Raw genomic sequence first — 23,148 nt, forward strand, 5'->3', positions numbered from 1 at the left:
GTAGAATGTGAGTTTGGTATGATTTGGATTGGCATAACATGAAGTTGTAAAAATGTTGAGTGTGGATAAATGAAATGACATGATTTGGCCTTGTTTGTGAATGTTTTGGTTGCCTAAATATGCCATGATTTATGCCTTTAAGATTGTGGGTGTGTATGTGCAAATGAGGGTGACAAATGGCTTGGTAAATAGCCTTTATTTTTCCATATAGGTAGACATACGGGTGTGTGTCTAGGTCGTGTGTGACATACAGTCTGCCCTATGGGCATGTGATTCGGCCGTGTGTCCCCTGCACCTTAATTGTGAGAAACAAAATGCTCAGAATTGAGCACACGGGTAGAGACACGAGCGTGTCTCTCGGCCATGTGAGGGACATGGCCTCAAGCTCAGGTGTGTGTCCCGATCATGTGAAGTTTGCACCTATTTTATGAAAATTAAATTAACCACAACGCCTAGCACATGAGTGTGTGACTTGGCCGTGTGACCTCAATTTGTTCATGCTTTGCAAAACAGAGAGTTACACAGGTTAAGGACACGGGCGTGTATGACCACACGACCTGCCCACACAGGCGTGTCCCAAACCACATGGACGTGTGACCCTTGTTCATAGAAAAAATTTTCTAAGTTTTGTAAACTTTTCCTAAGTGCTCGGTTTAGTCTCGAACCACTTTCAAAGCATGTTTTGGGCCTCGTAAGCTCATATTAGGGACTTTATGATTGAATACAAATGGTTTTAATTTGGATGCAAATTTATGACACAATTTGTATGTTTGCTTACTTTGTAAGTCCAATGATGCCTCGTATCCTATTTCGGTATTGAATACGGATAAGGAGTGTTACATTTAGTGGTATCAGAACTACAGTTTAGTCGATTCTCGGACTAATGTAGCGTATGTCTGAGTCTAGCTATATATGCCATATATAATTTGTGATAGTGTGACGACTCCTGACAATTTAAATTGTGTTTTCATCTAGCAAATGGATCCCAACCGAGAAGTAACTGATGATGTTGAAAGTAATGCGCCAGCTCCCACTCAAGGACAACGCCATCTGAAAGTAGACTAGTAATGGTTAGTCAGGGAGGAGAGGCTAGGGAAGCCTCCTTCCAAAGGATGAACGAGTGGTTTTCTAAGTTTGTTCGAACAAATTTAGCTACCAAACATCCTCCACCCCCACCTAAGCCCCAATCGGTTCCCGTAGCTCCCTAAGATATTGAATTGTTAAGACTAAACAAACCTCTAGTTGATAAGATTCGGAAACAAGGGGCTGAAGAATTTAGAGCCAATGTTGACAATGATCCCAAGAGAGTAGAGTTTTGGCTTGAGAACTCTATCAGGGTATTTGATGAGCTTTCTTGCACATCGGATGAGTGCTTGAAATGTGCTATATCACTTTTGAGGGACTCGGCTTATCAGTGGTGGAATACTCTTATATCCGTGGTACCAAGAGAAAGAGTTATCTAGGAATTCTTCTAAGACTAGTTTAGAAGGAAATATATCAGTCAACGATTCATTGATCAGAAATATATCAGTCAACGGTTTAGTGACCGAATATGAGTGAGAGTTTGTTAGGCTTAATAAGTATGCTCAGGAATGTGTTTCCATAGAGGCTATCATGTGTAAGAGATTCAAAGATGGGTTGAATGAAGATAGCAGACTGCTAGTTGGGATTTTAGAGTTGAAAGAATTTGTTGTGCTAGCCAACTGAGCTTGCAAAGCTGAAGAGTTGAGCAAAAAAAAGGGAAAAGCTGAGCTTAAAACTAGAGATTTGAGAAAAAGACAGATGAATAAGCCATTTCAATCTTCATCAAAGAATTCGAGGGATTTGTATACTCGTTCAAATGTTTCAGCTAGGTATCCCAACAAAGATCGTGGGAAGCAATATTTAGGTTCTAAGGCCCAAACTACGTCAATAGTGAGCGTTGGTAATGCTAGGTCTAATAGACCTGAATGTTAATATTGTGGTAGACGACATCTCGATGAATGTAGGATGCATAATAGGGCTTGCTTTAAATGTGTCTCCCAAGATCACTTTATTCGAGATTGCCCGAAAATGACTAAGAAAGATAATTTTCAGAATGCAAGACCGAGAAACACTACCACTAGAGAGAGGCCATCGAGAAATACTAGAAATGGGAATAGTAGCAGAGGTGCAATAAAATATTTAACTGCTAGATCAGAGATCAGAGCACCTACTAGAACCTACGCTATTCGCACTCGCGAAGATGCGTCATCCCCTGATGTTATCAATGGTACATTTTCTCTCTATGATACTAATGTAGTTGCAATGATTGATCCTGGATCGACTCATTCTTATATTTGCATGAATTTGGTATCTAGTAAGAATTTGCCTGTTGAGTCTACTGAGTATGTGATTAAAGTGTCGAACCCCTTAGGCAAATATGTTCTAAAGTTTGCAATGGTTGTCCTTTAACGATTCGAGGTCACTGTTTTTCAGCTGATTTAATGCTTTTACCGTTTGATGGGTTCAATGTAATTCTGGAAATGGATTGGTTGACTGTAATTGATGTCGTAGTGAATTGTAGACGAAAGATTATTGAATTGAAATGTCAAAATAATAAAATTCTTTGGATTAAATCGGACGAGTCGGGTGAGTTGCCTATTGTGATTTCGTCTATGTTGGCTCAGAGGTATGTAAGAAAAGGTTGTGAAACTTATCTTGCGTATGTGCTGAATACAAAAGTGTTTGAATTAAAAATTGAATTTGTGCCAGTAGTTTGTGAATACCCGGATATGTTTCCAGAAGAATTGTTTGGATTACCACCGATCAGAGAGGTTGAGTTTATTATTGATTTAGTACCAGAAACATCACCGATATCGATAGTTCCGTATAGAATGGCTCCAACCAAATTGAAAGAATTGAAGTCTTAGTTACAAGAATTGACAGATAAGGGTTTTGTGAGACTGAGTTTTTCACCCTAGGGTGCACCAATGTTATTCGTCAAGAAGAAAGACGGATCCATGAGACTTTGTATTGATTATCGTCAACTTAACAAAGTTATGATAAAGAACAAGTATCATTTACCAAGAATTAATGATTTTTTCGATCAGTTGAAAGGGGCAACAGTGTTCTCGAAGATATACTTAAGATCAGGCTATTATCAGCTGAGAGTTAAGGATTCAGATGTGCCGAAAACTGCATTCAGAACAAGGTACGGGCATTATGAATTTCTTGTTATACAGTTTGGGTTAACTAATGCTCCAGCAGTTTTTATGGACTTGATGAATCGAATCTGTCGACCATATTTAGATAAGTTTGTGGTTGTATTTATTGATGACATCCTGATTTATTCCCGAGATGAGTCTGAGCATGCCGAACATTTAATAATCGTATTGTAGACTTTGAGAGTAAGAAATTGTTTGCTAAATTCAGCAAAAGTGAGTTTTGGCTCTGAGAAGTCAGATTTTTGGGACATATTGTTTCAGCGAAAGGTATACGGGTTGATCCGAGTAAGATTTTAGTAGTCGCTAATTGGAAACCTCCAAGCAATGTATCCGAATTCAGAAGCTTTTTGGGTTTAGCTGGTTTTTATCGACATTTTGTTAAGGGATTTTTGATGATTACTACACCTATGACCAGATTGTTACAAAAAAATGTGAAATTCAAGTGGTCTGAGAAATGTCAAAAGAGTTTTGAATAGTTGAAAGCGTTGTTGACTAAGGCACTAGTATTAGTGCAACCTGAGTCAAGAAAAAAGTTTGTAATTTTCAGTGACGTGTCCTTGAACGGTCTTGGTTGTGTGTTGATGCAAGAGGGTAAAGTGATAGCTCATGCCTCAAGACAGTTGAAACCACACAAAAAGAATTATCCGACGCACGACTTGGAATTGGTTGATATTGTGTTCGCTTTAAAATTTTGAGTACACCACTTATTTGGTGAGAAGTGCCACATCTTTACTGACCACAAGAGTTTAAAGTATTTGATGACTCAGAAAGATTTGAATTTGCGATAACGAAGATGGCTCTAGCTATTGAAAGATTATGAATTAGTGATCGACTACCACCCAGGGAAAGCGAACGTAGTCGCAGATGCTTTAAGTAGAAAGTCCTTGTTTGTATTAAGAGTGATGAATACACGATTAACCTTATCTGATGATGGATCAATTATGGTCGATTTAAAAGCTAGACTGGTATTTCTTCAACAAATTTGCAAAGCTCGGAAAGGTGATAATAAGTTACAAGCTAAAAGAGTTCAATGCAAATCGAATAGTGATTCAGAATATCAGATTGGATCCGATGATTGTTTGAGGTTCCGAGGTAGGATTTGTGTACTGAGAGATACTGAACTGATTCAGAAAATTCTTCATGAGGCACATAATGGTTGTTTATCGGTTCATCCTGAAAGTACAAAGATGTATAATGATTTAAAGAAATTGTATTGGTGGTCAGGCATGAAACGAGACATTTCAGAGTTTGTAACAAGATGTTTGATTTGTCAACAAGTGAAAGCCGCACATCAAGTGCCTTCGGGTTTACTTCAGCCTCTGACTATACCCAAGTGGAAATGGGATAGAGTTACGATGGACTTCGTATCGAGGTTACCTCTGACTCCAAAGAAGAAAGATGTTGTTTGGGTCATTGTTGATAGATTGACGAAATTGGCTCATTTTATTCCAGTACGTATCGATTATTCACTTAATAAACTAGCTGAATTGTACATTGCTAAAATTGCTAGATTGCACAGAGTGCCTACTTCTATTATTTCGAATAGAGATTCGAGGTTTACGTCGTGATTTTGGAAGAAATTGCAAGAAGCGTTGGGTACAAAGTTGAATTTTAGTACTGCATTTCATCCACAAACCAAGGTCAATTTGAGAGAGTGATTCAAATTCTTGAAGATATGCTTTGTTGTTGTGTTTTAGAGTTCGAAGGTATTGGGAGATATATCTACCGTTGGTCGAATTTACTTATAACAACAGTTTTCAATCGAGTATAAAGATGGAACCGTATGAAGCATTGTATGGTCGCAAGTGCTAAAATACACTATACTGGACTGAGCTTAACGAGAAATGAATTCGCAGAGTTGATTTGGTTAGAGAAACCAAGGAGAAAGTGAAAGTATTTTGTGATTGCTTGAAAGCAGCTTCAGATCGACAGAAATCGTATGCGAATTTGAAACAGAAGGATATTGAATTCCAGGTTGATGATAAAGTGTTTTTGAAAGTGTTTCTGTGGAAGAAAATTCTTAGATTTGGTCGCAAAGGCAAGTTGAGTTCGCATTTCATTGGGTCGTATGAGATTATTGAAAAAATAGGGCCAGTGGCATATCGACTAGCCTTGTCGTCAGAGTTGGACAGAATTCATAATGTATTTCATGTGTCGATGTTGTAACGATATCGATCAGATCTATCACATGTAATATCATCTTCAGAGATCAAGATTCGACCGGAGATGACATGTTGTGAAGAACCGATAAAAGTGTTAGCTCGAGAGGTTAAAGAATTGAGAAATAAAACCATAGCTCTAGTGAAAGTTTTGTGGCAATGACACGAGGTCGAAGAGGCTATGTAGGAACCCGAGGAAGTTATGAGAAAACAGTACCCAAACCTCTTTTCTGGTAAGATTTTTGGGGACAAAAATCCCTAAAGGGGGAGAGTTATAACAACTCATTTTTGGGTCAAATCAGACCAGTGGGATTGGGTGCCCAATTTGACTAGAAGGACTAATTTCCAATAGGTGAAAAACTCTAATTCTATAAGTTAAAGGTGTCTAATTGTTATGAACTTTTAATTAGTGGTTCTTAAATGCCAACTAGACCATTATACCTTAGGATGGACAAAAATGGACATAGTTAGGTAAAATTTTAAAGTTATGCATTAAGAGTATTTTAGTAATTTGGTAAATAAAGAAAAAATTAACAAATAAAAGTGTCCATATTCTTCAATTTAGTCCCTAATAGCCGAAAATTGCAAGGAAGACATAGCTAGGGTTTTGGCCAAGCTTTCAAGCTCGATTGTAAGTCCGTTCTTGTCCCGTTTTTAATGATTTTTATATTTTTGAGATTGTTGTAACTTAATTTAGTTATTTTAAGGACTAATTTGAAAGAAATTTAAAGTTTAAAATTTTACCCATGTTGACTATGTTTGTATTTTGATGTTTGATGGCAGAAAATACATGTTCGTTGTTAGTTAAACAACGTTTGTAAAGTGATTTTTTGATAAAAACGTTAAATAGGGACATTTGTAAAAGTCTATAAAATGTGTAGAAAAGTGTGAATAAATGAAAAATGTGGGCTGTTATGAGTACAAATAATATTCAGCAGGCTTGGGTTGTGATGAAATTAAAACAAATTCATTTTACGAGCCCAGAGACTAAATCGTAAAATGTTGAAAAGTTAGGGGCAAAAATGTAATTTTTTCATAATGTGGTTTTGGGCTGAATTGAATATGTGATGATTAAATAAGTTAAATGTGGTATTGTAGATCAAGAAAAATGAAGTTCGAGTCTAGATCGAAGGAAAAACAAAGTAATTGACGAATAGATCCCTTTAGCCGTTTTTGTAACCGAGATAAGTTGGTATGTTAAATATTATAATTGTATTTTTAATGCTTTAATATTATATGAATTGTATAAACGACTCTATGGACACGTCCGACAATGTTTTGGCAAGTGAGAAATCCCAATCGAACCTTAGGAATAGATTAGGATACAAGTGATATGTCACTAGGGTTTTATGTTATGTGATCCAGGCGCTGGTCCTGTACGTCCTACCGGTGGCTAAGTATACCAGCGTATGTTGTGGTTACTTAACAGCTTGTGTGAGCAACTATAACGCCCTAATATTCGGGATTTTTCGAGTTTCTGTGATTTTTGGTAAATTTTGAAAGTTTGGTGTGACACCCCTAATTTGACCCTAGTCGAAAAGTGGTTTCGGGACCACAAAATTGAGTCACAAAAATAATTAATTGTTATATTCTATGCTTATTATTTGTGAATAAGTATGTGTAAAAATTTCATGTTTTAATTTTGTCATTTGGATGTGAAATTAGCTAAAAAGGACATATTTGAGAAGCTTTAAAAAAATGATAGGCAAATGTCCAAGTGATTAAAATGTTAAATTACTAAAGTTGTGGACTTGCATGTCAAATGCCCCACTTTTAACATTAGTGGATGGCAATGATGTCATGATCTTGGCATTATGTGTATATTATATTTAGTAAATAATATTTAATAGTTTATAATTTGAAAACATGAATTAAATAAAAAAAAGAATGGTGATAGAAAAAACAAAGAAACTTTTCTCTTTGTTTTCTCTTATTGCCGTAACTAAGGAGGAAAAAAAAAGGGGGGAAAAGAAGCTAGGCATTCGGTCTTCTACTTGCTTAATTAAGGTAAGTTTTAGGTAAATTCTTTGAGATTTTATGAAATTTTAGTTGATGGATAGGTCTTTGATTGAGCCCATGTGTGAATTTTGATCCTTGTGGTGATTTGGGCATTTGGTTAAGGTAGGAAACTTAGAAGATGATTTCTATTCCTTATGTTTTATGAGTTGGGAGCTTAAATTGAAGATGAATAAGGGGAATATGTGTATAGAGGTTTTAGTAGTATGGAAATTCGGTTATGAGAGAGTGTGTGTGGTCACTTGCCAAATGTGGGTGTTAAGGTTTGTAGGTTGGCTTAATTCTTGTATTAGAAATCTATTTGAGAAATTAGATAGGCTTTGAATGGTTGAAGTAATGAAATTAGAAACTCATGAACTTGATTTAAATACTTTAAATTTATGGTAGTTAAATGGAATAGAAAGGATCTATTCGGCCATGGAGGTTAAACACATTGTTAAATTGTTGAATATAGGCTTTGGTTGTTAATGAATATTCGGTCTTGGTATGAATCTCATTAATAACATTTAGTTATTAGATTTGGTATAAAATACTTATTAAAATGGTGGAATTGGATGACTTACTTATGGATTTTAGTTATGAGAGTCTTTTGTAAGTAGAGATAGAGGGTTTAAAGGGTGGTGTTTTAAAATAAACATGTATATGGACCCTATGTATGTACCTTGTAATTTTATTGTAAACTTTTGGTTTAACTTGTATCATATTAATTACTAAAATACTAGCTTGTGTGGAAAATTTTGTGTATGCTTTTATGTGCCGAATGTGAGTTAAAAAAAATGGAGCTCACTATGTGTATCATGGTCAACCTTTGATAACTAATATGTCTTGATTCGTAAATTGAGTTAAAAGATTATATATGTTCGATCTAGCCTAAGCTAGGCTTAACTTGTAACATAGTAATGATTGACTGAACGTATATGTGTGAGATAGTGAGGATAATTGTATTTCTTGCTTTGATTAAGTGAAGTATATGAAGTTGATATACTTAATTTACTCAATTAAGCTTAAGAGCACATAGGGACAACTTCGGATAAGGTGAAAGCTAAAGTGACGAAATAGCCGACCCGTAACTACTCAGAAAGATACGAGGTAAGTTCTTAAGTATTTGAGTTTGATTCCTTTGTAAGTTTTAAGTTTTTAAATGGGATGAATATGAATTAAGTATATATGTTAAGGTCAATTACTTTTCTAAATGATGGCATATATGATATTATGTTTTAAATATGTGAATGAGAACTTTACAGAGTAAATTTGTATAAATCTGCTTGGGACAGCAGCAGTAGTGTGTTTTGGAAAAATTACCATAAATTGTGGGAATTGAGTTAAAGGCTGAATGGATTATGTAATTAAAGCTTGATGCGTCTAGTTTCGTATAAAAGAAATCATGTAATTAAAGGGGTTGCCGATAATGAGATTTTTTTTAAGTTGTGTGAGACAGAGTCAGAATGGCTCTGAAATACCCTGTCCAGTATTTGGAAAATCATTATAAATCGTACCAAAATGATTATAAGATAGGATTTATATACTTAGACTCCTTAATGAGTCTAGTTTCAAACAAAATAAACGAAAACATATTTTGAATTCTGTACAATGAGAAATTCAATTCTTAGTGAAGAGTAGTCAGAATAGTCTAGCAGTAAAATAGAGGAAACTTTAAGAAAAATCTGGTATTGATTAGCCAAACCAAATATTCTGAAAATTTTGTGCATAGAAGATATACGAGTCTATTTTCATGGAAAATTAACGGCACATCATTTGGAGTTTTGTAGCTCCAGTTACAAATAATTTAACGACTGTTGCTCAGGAAAACAGCTTGTAGAGAATATGTGATTATGTTGTAAACATTGATAAAACTTGTTTTAGTTGCTCATAAGCTATTGATTAAACCCATACGTGAATTCTAATTTGTGACATTATAAAATGATATATGAGTGTTAGACGGATCTTTGATATTAAAATTGTGAAATTGTAAGTTTATAAGTATTCGAATATGAAATGATAGTATGGCTTGAAATTGAATTATTCATTGGAAAATGATAGATGTAGATTCAGCCAAGACAAAGTGTATACATGAAAGTTTATGTGAATATATGAAAATTTATATTTTGATTCAGAATTTTATGTGATGAATGTGAATGTGTATATATGAGATAAGGCCGAATGGCCAATGTGATGAACGTGAAAGTGTATATATATACTGTGGCCAAATGACAAACTGTGGAAGGTGTGTTTTATTAGATATTTGATGAGGCAAATGAATTACAAATATGATAGTCGATGTGAATGCTGTAACATGTGAATAAATATGCATGAAACTTTGTGATGTAAATCCGGGATTTAAGACCCGATGACTATATGTGGTGACTATGTCCGGGTTAAGACCCGCTGACTTCGTCTGGAGATTTCATCTGAGCTAAAGGTCTCGCCGATAATCCGAGTAGAGTTTAAAGCTATAAGACTTCGCAATAAGAATTGCTTATAAATATATTCAATGCGAAAGGTTAAATAGGTATGTACTCCGAGTTTATATGTGAGCTTGATTTGAACTAAATCATAAGGTAGTTATGTGATGCATACGTGAGCAATCTATGAGACTATTCCTATGATTATGTGGCATCGAATCAGTGTGAAAGGTTATGTGAAATTATACAATATATCTATGTTACATGAGCTCACTTTTATGTGAAAGTTTATCTACCTATTGTATATGATGAGATGTGCATATTCGGTAAAGGGATGATATACCCAAAGGAAGAGTGAAATAAAAATACGAAAAACCATGTTAAAATTTGATTGTTATCTGTTGACACTGCTTAAAACTTACTAAGCATTGTAATGCTTACTCCGTTTACTTTGTTTCCTCTATTTTATAGATCTCATTTGGAAGCTACAGACTCGGGGATCGTCAGCAACTGGTTACACTATCACTATCCACTGCTTGGTACTGTTATGTTTTGGGTTATTTTATGGCATGTGTAGAATAGACCACTGGCAGAATAATATTTTGGTTAATATATATAAGCCATGCGAAAATGGCATCTTTTGAATGTGTACTTATAGAAGTTTAAATTGTATCCCTGTCTGTCTTTAGTATTTATCTAAAGGAATGTTCTTTATTTCAAAAAATAAATAAATAATTTCAAAATTTTTACTGTTCTGATATGAGTTTCAAGTCCGGTAATACCCCTTTACCTATTCCGGCGACGGATACGGGATAGGGGTGTTACATTTTATTGTTATCAGAGCTACGGTTTAGTCGATTCTAGGACTAACGTAACACGCGTGAGTCTATTTATACATGCCATAAAGTGATAAAATGATAGTGTGATGATTTTTTACTATTAAAATGTGTTTGTTGTATTGTAATGAATCTTGATCCCGATCGAGCTGTAGCAAGCTTCTGACTATGAGAATTTGCGATATAACTTCACTTGGATATGCTTAAATTATTAAGTTGATCAGGTACGTATCATGTACTCGTATTTGAATTTTGATTTGGATTGAATTATAAGGGTATAAGTGATGCAATTTTGAAATAGTGTTATGACTATAAATGTGATCTTTGTATGTGCCTATGGAACTGAAAGTTGAATGGTCGATAAGCATGTTGTGTTTGTATTCAAGTAATGTAAATGATATACTAATGTGTATTGTTATATATGTATATGTACATGAGAATTGAGAGTTATATATGATCCGGGCTAAGTCCCGAAGAGCATACGTGCTGGTGTTATATCCGGGCTAAGTCCCGAAGAGCATTCGTGCTGGAGTTATATCCGGGCTAAGTCCCGAAGAGCATACGTGCTGGAGTTATCCGGGCTAAGTCCCGATGAGCATATGTGCTGGAGTTATATCCGAGCTAAGTCCCGAAGAGCATACGTGCTGGTGTTATATCCGGGCTAAGTCCCGAAGAGCATACGTGCTGGTGTTATATCCGGGCTAAGTCTCGAAGAGCATTCGTGCTGGAGTTATATCAAGGTTAAGTCCCGAAGAGCATTCGTACTGGTGTTATATCCGGGCTAAGTCCCGAAGAGCATTCATGCTGGTGATGTGTATTCGGGCCTTCGTGCCTAGTAGGCTTCGTGCTGGTAATTTGAACAAAGTTTAAGTGTTCATTACTATACGAATTCAAAGTTAAATGAAAGGATATGTTTAAAAGTGTACATACATGATGTTTATAGACTTGGTTAAGTCATTTCAATGTGTAACAACAAATGAATAGGGGCACTATGTGTGCAAATGATTAGAGGCACTGAGAGTGCAAGTTCTTCAACCGAGCACTATGCGTACGAGATCGGTCAGTAGACATTAAGTGAGTAAAACAAGATTCATGTAAGACCTCGTATGGAACGAAGGCATTGATTTAAGATGGTGGATATGTTGTTAAGAAATGAATTCATGTTATAAATGTGTTACGGATTTAGTTTAGGGGATGCTTGGTATATGAAGTCATATGTGCTATTGCTAAATGACCCTTATTTTTGTTAATCATGTTCAAGAAATTATTTCGATTAAGTTCGACATTTGAAAGTCTGTAAGAATTTTTGATGAATGCTGATAATTTTGGATATATGGGTTATCGATTGTATACGGGTATCGTTAACGGTGATTGAATGTGCTAAATGAATTCAATGTTCAGGTATGTGGAAGTTGATTTCTGTTGGAAATAGGTTAAGTTGAATAGTGAGATATGATGGAGTTATAAAGGATATTTATTGGGATGTTTGAGTATATGTGTACTTTCGGTCAGGTTACAGCTTCTACATGAATGAAAATGTGGGTTACAAATATGTGGGTTGATGATGTGAATTATACATGTTAATATGTGCTTAATATGTGTTTGAAATGCATTTGTGAATTAAATTAAGTGATTATTGCTTATGAAATCAAGAAAATGATATATATGTGCATACTTGTAGAAATGTTTATGTATTTGTTTTAAGATAAGAAAATGATTTTATAGATCGATGCGAAATCAGTAATGAATTACAATTGCTATCGATGAGCTAATGCTTATATGGATATAATTCAATAAGAGGACGTTATCCTAAACTATGAATCAATAGAAATTTTCGGGGACGAAAATCCCTAAAGGGGGGGAGAGTTGTGACACCCCTAATTTGACCCTAGTCGGAAAGTGGTTTCGGGACCACAAAATCGAGTCACAAAAATAATTAATTGTTATATTCTATGCTTATTATTTCTGAATAAGTATGTGTAGAAATTTCATGTTTTAATTTTGCCATTTGGATGTGAAATTAGCTAAAAAGGACATATTTGAGAAGCTTTAAAAATATGATAGGCAAATGTCCAAGTGATAAAAATGTTAAATTACTAAAGTTGTGGACTTGCATGTCAAATGCCCCACTTTTAACATTAGTGGATGGCAATGATGTCATGATCTTGGCATTATGTGTATATTATATTTAGTAAATAATATTTAATAGTTTATAATTTGAAAACATGAATTAAATAAAAAAAAAAGAATGGTGATAAAAAAAACAAAGAAACTTTTCTCTTTGTTTTCTCTTATTGCCGTAACTAAGGAGGAAAAAAAAGGGGGGAAAAGAAGCTAGGCATTCGGTCTTCTACTTGCTTAATTAAGGTAAGTTTTAGGTAAATTCTTTGAGATTTTATGAAATTTTAGTTGATGGATAGGTCTTTGATTGAGCCCATGTGTGAATTTTGATCCTTGTGGTGATTTGGGCATTTGGTTAAGGTAGGAAACTTAGAAGATGATTTCTATTCCTTATGTTTTATGAGTTGGGAGCTTAAATTGAAGATGAATAAGGGGAATATGTGTATAGAGGTTTTAGTAGTATGGAAATTCGGTTATGAGAGAGTGTGTGTGGTCACTTGCCGAATGTGGGTGTTAAGGTTTGTAGGTTGGCTTAATTCTTGTATTAGAAATCTATTTGAGAAATTAGATAGGCTTTGAATGGTTGAAGTAATGAAATTAGAAACTCATGAACTTGATTTAAATACTTTAAATTTATGGTAGTTAAATGGAATAGAAAGGATCTATTCGGCCATGGAGGTTAAACACATTGTTAAATTGTTGAATATATGCTTTGGTTGTTAATAAATATTCGGTCTTGGTATGAATCTCATTAATAACATTTAGTTATTAGATTTGGTATAAAATACTTATTAAAATGGTGGAATTGGATGACTTACTTATGGATTTTAGTTATGAGAGTCTTTTGTAAGTAGAGATAGAGGGTTTAAAGGGTGGTGTTTTAAAATAAACATGTATATGGACCCTATGTATGTACCTTGTAATTTTATTGTAAACTTTTGGTTTAACTTGTATCATATTAATTACTAAAATACTAGCTTGTGTGGAAAATTTTGTGTATGCTTTTATGTGCCGAATGTGAGTTAAAAAAAATGGAGCTCACTATGTGTATCATGGTCAACCTTTGATAACTAATATGTCTTGATTCGTAAATTGAGTTAAAAGATTATATATGTTCGATCTAGCCTAAGCTAGGCTTAACTTGTAACATAGTAATGATTGACTGAACGTATATGTGTGAGATAGTGAGGATAATTGTATTTCTTGCTTTGATTAAGTGAAGTATATGAAGTTGATATACTTAATTTACTCAATTAAGCTTAAGAGCACATAGGGACAACTTCGGATAAGGTGAAAGCTAAAGTGACGAAATAGCCGACCCGTAACTACTCAGAAAGATACGAGGTAAGTTCTTAAGTATTTGAGTTTGATTCCTTTGTAAGTTTTAAGTTTTTAAATGGGATGAATATGAATTAAGTATATATGTTAAGGTCAATTACTTTTCTAAATGATGGCATATATGATATTATGTTTTAAATATGTGAATGAGAACTTTACAGAGTAAATTTGTATAAATCTGCTTGGGACAGCAGCAGTAGTGTGTTTTGGAAAAATTACCATAAATTGTGGGAATTGAGTTAAAGGCTGAATGGATTATGTAATTAAAGCTTGATGCGTCTAGTTTCGTATAAAAGAAATCGTGTAAGTAAAGGGGTTGCCGATAATGAGATTTTTTTAAGTTGTGTGAGACAGAGTCAGAATGGCTCTGAAATACCCTGTCCAGTATTTGGAAAATCATTATAAATCGTACAAAAATGATTATAAGATAAGATTTATATACTTAGACTCCTTAATGAGTCTAGTTTCAAACAAAATAAACGAAAACATATTTTGAATTCTGTATAATGAGAAATTCAATTCTTAGTGAAGAGTAGTCAGAATAGTCAAGCAGTAAAATAGGGGAAACTTTACGAAAAATCTGGTATTGATTAGCCAAGCCAAAAATTCTGAAAATTTTTTGCATAGAAGATATACGAGTCTATTTTCATGGAAAATTAACGGCACATCAATTGGAGTTTCGTAGCTCCAGTTACAAATAATTTAACGACTGTTGCTCAGGAAAACAGCTTGTAGAGAATATGTGATTATGTTGTAAACATTGATAAAACTTGTTTTAGTTGCTCATAAGCTATTGATTAAACCCATACGTGAATTCTAATTTGTGACATTATAAAATGATATATGAGTGTTAGACGGATCTTTGATATTAAAATTGTGAAATTGTAAGTTTATAAGTATTCGAATATGAAATGATAGTATGGCTTGAAATTGAATTATTCATTGGAAAATGATAGATGTAGATTCAGCCAAGACAAAGTGTATACATGAAAGTTTATGTGAATATATGAAAATTTATATTTTGATTCAGAATTTTATGTGATGAATGTGAATGTGTATATATGAGATAAGGCCGAATGGCCAATGTGATGAACATGAAAGTGTATATATATACTGTGGCCAAATGACAAACTGTGGAAGGTGTGTTTTATTAGATATTTGATGAGGCAAATGAATTACAAATATGATAGTCGATGTGAATGCTGTAACATGTGAATAAATATGCATGAAACTTTGTGATGTAAATCCGGGATTTAAGACCCGATAACTATATGTGGTGACTATGTCCGGGTTAAGACCCGCTGACTTCGTCTGGAGATTTCATCTGAGCTAAAGGTCTCGCCGATAATCCGAGTAGAGTTTAAAGCTATAAGACTTCGCAATAAGAATTGCTTATAAATATATTCAATGCGAAAGGTTAAATAGGTATGTACTCCGAGTTTATATGTGAGCTTGATTTGAACTAAATCATAAGGTAGTTATGTGATGCATACGTGAGCAATCTATGAGACTATTCCTATGATTATGTGGCATCGGATCAGTGTGAAAGGTTATGTGAAATTATACAATATATCTATGTTACATGAGCTCACTTTTATGTGAAAGTTTATCTGCCTATTGTATATGATGAGATGTGCATATTCGGTAAAGGGATGATATACCCAAAGGAAGAGTGAAATAAAAATACGAACAACCATGTTATAATTTGATTGTTATCTGTTGACACTGCTTAAAACTTACTAAGCATTGTAATGCTTACTCCGTTTACTTTGTTTCCTCTGTTTTATAGATCTCATTTGGAAGCTACAGACTCGGGGATCGTCAGCAACTTGTTACACTATCACTATCCACTGCTTGGTACTGTTATGTTTTGGGTTATTTTATGGCATGTGTAGAATAGACCAGTGGCAGAAGAATATTTTGGTTAATGTATATAAGCCATACGAAAATGGCATCTTTTGAATGTGTACTTATAGAAGTTTAAATTGTATCCCTGTCTGTCTTTAGTATTTATCTAAATGAATGTTTTTTATTTCAAAAAAAAATTCCAAATTTTTACTGTTCTGATATGAGTTTCAAGTCCGGTAATGCCCCTTTACTTATTCCGGCGACGGATACGGGATAGGGGTGTTACATTTGGTGTTCTGAATATTGGAATTGTGTTTCAGTGTGTTAGTGGGCCTTTAGAAGGCCCAAGCCTAAGTTAAACACGGTAAAATATCAAAGTTGGATTTTAAGTGAATAGGAGACTTGGTTAAGTGGGCTTTTTAAGAAGAACTTCATAAATTATAACGCAAATAAGGCCTTGTAAAGTGGCAAGGTGGCGCCACTAAGTTCCTAAAAACAAATGGGGTCTGGGAAGGAATTAAAGGTCCAGGGTTCAAGTTGCAAGGTAGGCATATGGTTACTTTTTAATTTTAGGCATGTCCCGGGCATGTGATCACTTAAGTGAATTTCGGCAAGGGCCTTAGGGAGGTTGGGCCGATTGTTTTAGTTGATATTAGGGTTAGGTTCTTTTCTTTTTCTGTTTTGGAGAATTTGGGTTAGCCACCTGAAAGCTTTCACTGCCATTCATCCTTTCTGAGTTCTCACAAAAGCCGAAAACGCAAATTCCTTCTCCTTGGTGCCGATTCCTTCTTCCTCTCTTTTTCCTCCATTTTCTTTCTTCCTTTTTTCTTTTTCTTCTAACCGAGACCTTTTGATCACCTTACTCACCTCCTCTATCAATCCCATCCTCCACAAAACCTCCATAGCCGATTGGCATAAAAGCCGAAATCCTGAAAACTCACTTCTTGTGCCGATTTCTCCAAGCCAAAATCCTTCAGTTATTTTTATTCTTTTTGATCAACTTTCATCTTCTCTAAACCCTTAGTATCTTTCAGCAACATTACTTCAAAGTTATAGCCTCAAATCGTCATCTTCTTCATCACTTAAAAAGCCGAAATACCATAGATTTAGGGACTCATAGTCGAAACTTCAGATCTCCTGGATTCGAGTTCTACTATCATTTAGAGAATAGATCTACATCAGATCTACGTAGAAATCAAAGAGGAATAAGTGGTAAGTGCTCATCACCTCAGATATAGTCTTATTTTACAATTTAGAAAAAGCCGAAGTCCCTAAGATCTAAGGAGGCTGTCGATTTGGGAATAGGGCTTTAAGGGTCTTTAACTGGCGATTTCTTTTGGTGATTAGTGTCTTCTAGAGGTTGGATCGAAGGCTTGGATCTTTGGAACAACTAGACTTAGATCTAGTCATCGGTTTTCGGCAAAAAGGTAAGATTCTAAAGGCTTAAGGAGCATGGTTCGAATATGGGTAGGTGAATATTGGGATTGGTTGTTGTGGTTTGCAATCTAAGAATTGTGGTAATCATTTGTAGGACATCATAAGGGATCTCAGTAGCAGTCATCGCAAAACAGGTGTGTATCGAACACCCTCTCATAGTTCAATTCGGCAAAAGCCGAAATGCCGAAATTCCGGCATTTCGTGGGCTTGTGAGTGTGCGAGTGCTCACAAGACATTTAGAAATCATTAGATCTAAAATTGTAAAGTGGTAAGTTAGTCGTGTGTGAAATTTCATGCACTTCGGTAATTGGGCCTCGATAGGCTAAAACTGGGCCCAATGGGCTTACGGGCTCATACGGGTTAATAAATAAAAAAATAATAAAAATGTATAATATAAAAAAATAGGCAATAAGTATGTTCTGTTAGACTGTAGAATCGAAACTGCTTAAACCGATAAACTGGTCATAAAACTTGAGTTAAATGGGCTTAAATTGCTAATGGACACTGTAGGGCCCATTAGGGGTTTTAGGGCCCAATGGCTAAAATTGTGAAATTAAGATAAATAAATTACTGCGATGACAAATGGGCTAGTAAGTACAGTAACACTCGTGAGAACCCTTAAAACTGATAACATTACTAAAATACCTTTATAGGTGGAAAATTTATAAATTTACCCCTATGAGCAAAATTACTGATATACCCCTAGGGTTAAGGTTGACCTGAATGCATGTTTGACTGTTACTATTTACTGCATGCCATGTTATTATTATCTGATGCATGGGACTGGGTTATTGATGGAGGAAGTATTGAAAGTGGCTTGTCCACGTACTGGAGGCTTTGCCTCAACTTACTGATATCTGAGCAGCAGTGCTGCAACTGTAGAGTGTAGGGTTGGGTGGGTTGAACTATTCCCCACATGGTGTGTAGGACTGGTACAGGTGGAGTGTAGCAGTTGGTTATAGGCTGGGTTGGGCTTGCATACACGAATTTGTTTGATCTGTTCTGGAATGGGCCTACGGGCCATACTGTTATCTGAAAAGGGGCTAAGGCCCAGGTTACTATATTCTGAAAAGGGTTTCGACCCAGTACCCACTGTTATCTAAATAGGGCTTAGGCCCAACGGGCTTGAGCTAACTTGGGCTTTGGATGGGTTTTCCATACACACTGAGTTTTCCAAACTCACCCCCTTTCTCTTCCATCATTGCAGGTGAGCCTTAGTTGGTGGACTTGGAGCTGGGCGGGATTCAGAGTGGCCACGAAGATTAAATTTCTGGTTTTTTTTAAATAAGTTTCAATTAGCTTCCTTTTAAATTTAGCATTTATTTTTTATTATTTCTATTTTGGTTAAAGTTGTAATAAGGTTGCTATATTATTTTTATTTTGGGTTTTAAAATTACTTAAATCATTTTCAACTTGAGATTCATATCACTTAAATTGATTCCTTAAACTTGGTTAGCTCTAGGGCGCGTTTTATAAAAGTTACTTATTTTCAAAATATCACGATATAACCGAGCAAAGCTTTCGCAACGTAAATGTTTTCAAAGGAAATAAATATTTTAAATAGACTTAAACTTAATTTGTTGTTCGTGGACAAGTAATAAGCTTAAAGTGTGGCAATGGATGTGTGCATGTCTAGGATTGGATCATGGAAGAGCTAGGTACTTAAGCAGTCTAATTGACTCACCTCCTCTTTTTTTGAATCCTACCTGGTGCGTAGTATCCATTCACTTTAAGCCATAACAAAGAAGGTTTGATTTTTTCGATACTTAACTGTTTTTAAAATAACATGTTTCTGCCACTACAAAGGTTTACAAGTTTTCAAAGTTTCCCATAAGATTTTACAAGGTTGTTAACAATGTTTTGATTATTACAACGAATCACGTTTTGGAAAAAAAAAGTAATAAGGCTAAGGTTTTATACAAGTTTAAATGGTAAAAGTTTCTAAACATCAAGAAGGGTTTTCAATGAAAACATGGTTTTCGAAAAACACTTCAATGTAACACACCAGACTTGGCCATAATGTCTAGGTCGAGTTTGGGGTGTTACAGCAACACCGAGTAGCTACGTCCTGACTGACAGCTTGTGTGAGTAGGCCCATTAATGGCTCGAGAGCAAGCATATATGTGTTATGAGATAGAGGTAGCAATGGCTACATATGTGGCACCTTGTGTGCAGGGTTTTCTTGAGTATCCAATATTACTATTTCGAGTGGTTCATTGGGTATAACAATGATGAGACTAAGTATGAAATTATTACGAGATGGTACAGATGTGTACTTAAAGCTTGTGATTATTAATTTGTGAAATGACGATTTCAAGGTAAGTTGTGATGGAAGTGAATTATTATCATGAGATTTTGGTAAATTACGTTATCTTATGTTATATTACTTGCATGTTAATGTATGGTAAGATTTTCTTATTTCTTTCATACGAGCTTACTAAGCTATATAGCTTACTCCTTTTTATTTTCCATGTTTTCTATTGTCACCAAGCTAGCTCAGGTTGGAGATTATCGGAGTTTGCATCACACTATCAAACTGTTAATTTGGGTACTGATGATTTTAAACATTTTGAGTATATGGCATGTATAGGGACTCAGTCATTTTGTTATATGTGTCGTTATGAATTTAGCCAAATGTATTGGCTTGTAATTGTCAAAGGCTTGATATGGTATTTGGCCATGTAACTTGGCTCATTATATATATATATATATTTATATATGCATGCATGTGCAATTATCTCTTTTGTGATGTGGTTTATAAATGTTTGGTAAATGGTTGAATGTGGCTTAATGGTTTTGTTGTTGAATGGTTAAGATTGGCTCAGTGGTATGCAAAGAAAACTAAGTAAAAATTATGCATATTATTGGTAGCCATATTGGAACTTGTAGAATGTGAGTTTGGTATGATTTGGATTGGCATAAAATGAAGTTGTAAAAATGTTGAGTGTGGATAATGAAATGACATGCTTTGGCCTTGCTTGTGAATGTTTTGGTTGCCTAAATATGCCATGATTTATGCCTTAAGATTGTGGGTGTGTATGCGCAAATGAGGGTGACAACTGGCTTGGTAAATAACCTTTATTTTGTCCATACAGGTAGGCACACGAGCATGTGCCTAGGCCGTGTGTGACATACGGTCTGCCCCATGGGCATGTGATTCGGCTGTGTGCCCCTTGCACCTTAATTTTGAGAAATAGAATGCTCAGAATTGAGCACACGGGCAGAGACAAGGGTGTGTGTCTCAATCGTGTGAGGGACACGACCTCAAGCTCGGGTGTGTGTCCCGATCGTGTGAAGTTTGCACCTATTTTATGAAAATTAAATTAACCACAAGGCGTAGCACACGGGCGTGTGACTTGGCCATGTGACCTCAATTTGTTCATGCTTTGCAAAACAGAGAGTTACGCGAGTTAAGGACATAGGCGTATGTGACCACATGGCCTGCCCATACAGGAATGTCCCAAACTACACGGGCGTGTGACCCCTGTTCATAGCAAAAATTTTCTAAGTTTTGTAAAATTTTCCTAAGTGCTTGATTTAGGGACTCGTAGGCTCATATTAGGGACTTTATGATTGAATACAAATGGTTTTAATTTGGATGCAAATTTATGACTCAATTTGTATATTTGCTTGCTTTGTAAGTCTGGTAATGCCTCGTATCCTATTTGAACGTTGAATACGGATAAGGGGTGTTACAACATCCACCTTATAGAAGAAGTTATAAACTCTTTCCATGAAAAGTCTTTGGCTAATCGATTTGTGTCGAAACATTGCCTATACACATTCCGTATGGCTGAAGGTGCGTCCAATAGTTCTCACATCATTGAATTCATTACTCTCTTAAATGATCTGAAGAATGTCAAGGCTAATATAGATGATGAAGATCAGGTTGTGCTATTATTGTGCTCATGTTTGAGGACGTGAAAGAAACTTGTTGAGGAAAGACAATCTTGACAATGAATTAGGTTCAAATAGCAAGTCAGACGGGAAGCCTCGATTTTGGTTGTACAAACAAATTGAAGTTGAGGAATTGAGATAAGTCATGTGGCTACTATAAGAAGTTAAGTCACATTAAGGCAGAATGTTATAAGATGCAAATAAGAACAATAGGGTGTTGAGAGCAACGAGAAAGAAAAGCAAAAGGTTGAGGTAGCTGATGCTAGTGTGGCCTAAGACAAGGGTGATAATTGGTTGCTGGTATCTATGACCAAAAGGTCTAAGCTTACATTTGAGTGGATCTTGCATTCAAGGTGTTCTTACCATATGTGTCCCAATAGGAGTGGTTCTCCAAATGTAGTCCAGTTGAAGGTCATAATTGTGCTCATGGGGAATAATTCACCATGTAAGATAATCGGCAGTGGTACTGTTCAATTAGGTTGCACGATAGGATTATCAGGACACTGCCAAGTGTCAGATATGTGCCTGATTTAAAGAAAAACTCATCTCTTTGGGTATGTTAGACTCGAACAATTGTAGAATAACCATCAAGCCAAGCAGTATTAAGATATCTCATGGAGCTCTCGTTTTGATAAAAGGTCAGAAAACTGACAATTTATATATTATGTAGGTTTTAACAGTGATTGGTGCAACAACAATTTCCTCGTCTATTATGGAGTTGGAGTCAACTCGGTTGTGGCATATGCGACTTGGTCATATGAGTAAGATATGTATGACCATTTTGAATAAGAGTCTTCTAGTTTCAAAGTTCAAGCACTGTTTGGACTTGGTTAGTTTCTTGCAAAGATCGAGTTATGCTGGTAGCGGGGCCTAAAAAAAAGGTATGTTAAAATACGAGTCAAGGTGGAGATTTGTGGAGTATGCCTCGCATTTTTGGACATTTTGCAGGCACTTGACATAACCAGGACCGAAATAGAGGTGAAGTCCCAATGAAGAAGCACAGGACATCACGGAGACACAACAACGACATCCTAAAGAGGAAGCATGTGACATCGTAACGGCTCGACGTATTCTTTAGGCAACATAGTCACGTTTTTGCAACCAAGCAGGGCTCTTTCTTCCACTCAAACTCCGATTACTCCAAAGAAGTTTTAGTCACATTAATTTTCTTCTTTTAACCTATAAATAGAGTCATTGTAATTTTAATAGACAAGATCATAACAAAACATTAGAGAGAAAATCAAGAGAAAGTTTTAGAGAGCTTTAAGGGAATTTTGCGTTTTAGCCAGAGAGCTTTGTATTCGGGGTTAGGGTTTGTTTTAAATTTCTCCATCTTGTAATCTTCGTTTATTTTCTCATTAGTAAATTCTCATTTGCCCGTGGTTTTTTTCCTCTTGATTGGAGGAGTTTTTCCACATAAATTTGTATGCCTAATTTTCTCTATTCCTTCTTTCTCATTGTTTATATGAGTCAATCCCAAACAATTAAATTTACGATTATACTAATTTAGAAAATGTCACATCATACTCATTTTAATCACTTAACGGTCCAGTGACTAAAAACACAATTTCAAAAATGTTAATGACTAAATTGTAAGATTTTTTAGTTAAGTGGCCAAAACGAAAAGTTATAAATAGTTGGGTGACTACTGTTGTAGTTGACCCAAATTTTAAAATGTTAATAGCTTTACCATGTCAAGTTAACTTTTAGGGTAAACTACACCCAAGGTTACTAAAGTAATAGTAAATTTACGTTTTGATTACTCAACTTTAAAAAGTTACAAATTGATCACTGAATTATTCGAAAGTTTTCATTTAAGTCACTAAATTATTTGAATGTTTTCGTCACTCGACTACTAATTTTTTTTTTAAAATAAAAAGTATAGCTAGCAAGCTCTAAACGATGATTC

The sequence above is a fragment of the Gossypium hirsutum genome, chromosome A05, assembly GCF_007990345.1.
Source record: "Gossypium hirsutum isolate 1008001.06 chromosome A05, Gossypium_hirsutum_v2.1, whole genome shotgun sequence".
In the NCBI taxonomy this organism is placed as follows: Eukaryota; Viridiplantae; Streptophyta; class Magnoliopsida; order Malvales; family Malvaceae; genus Gossypium; species Gossypium hirsutum.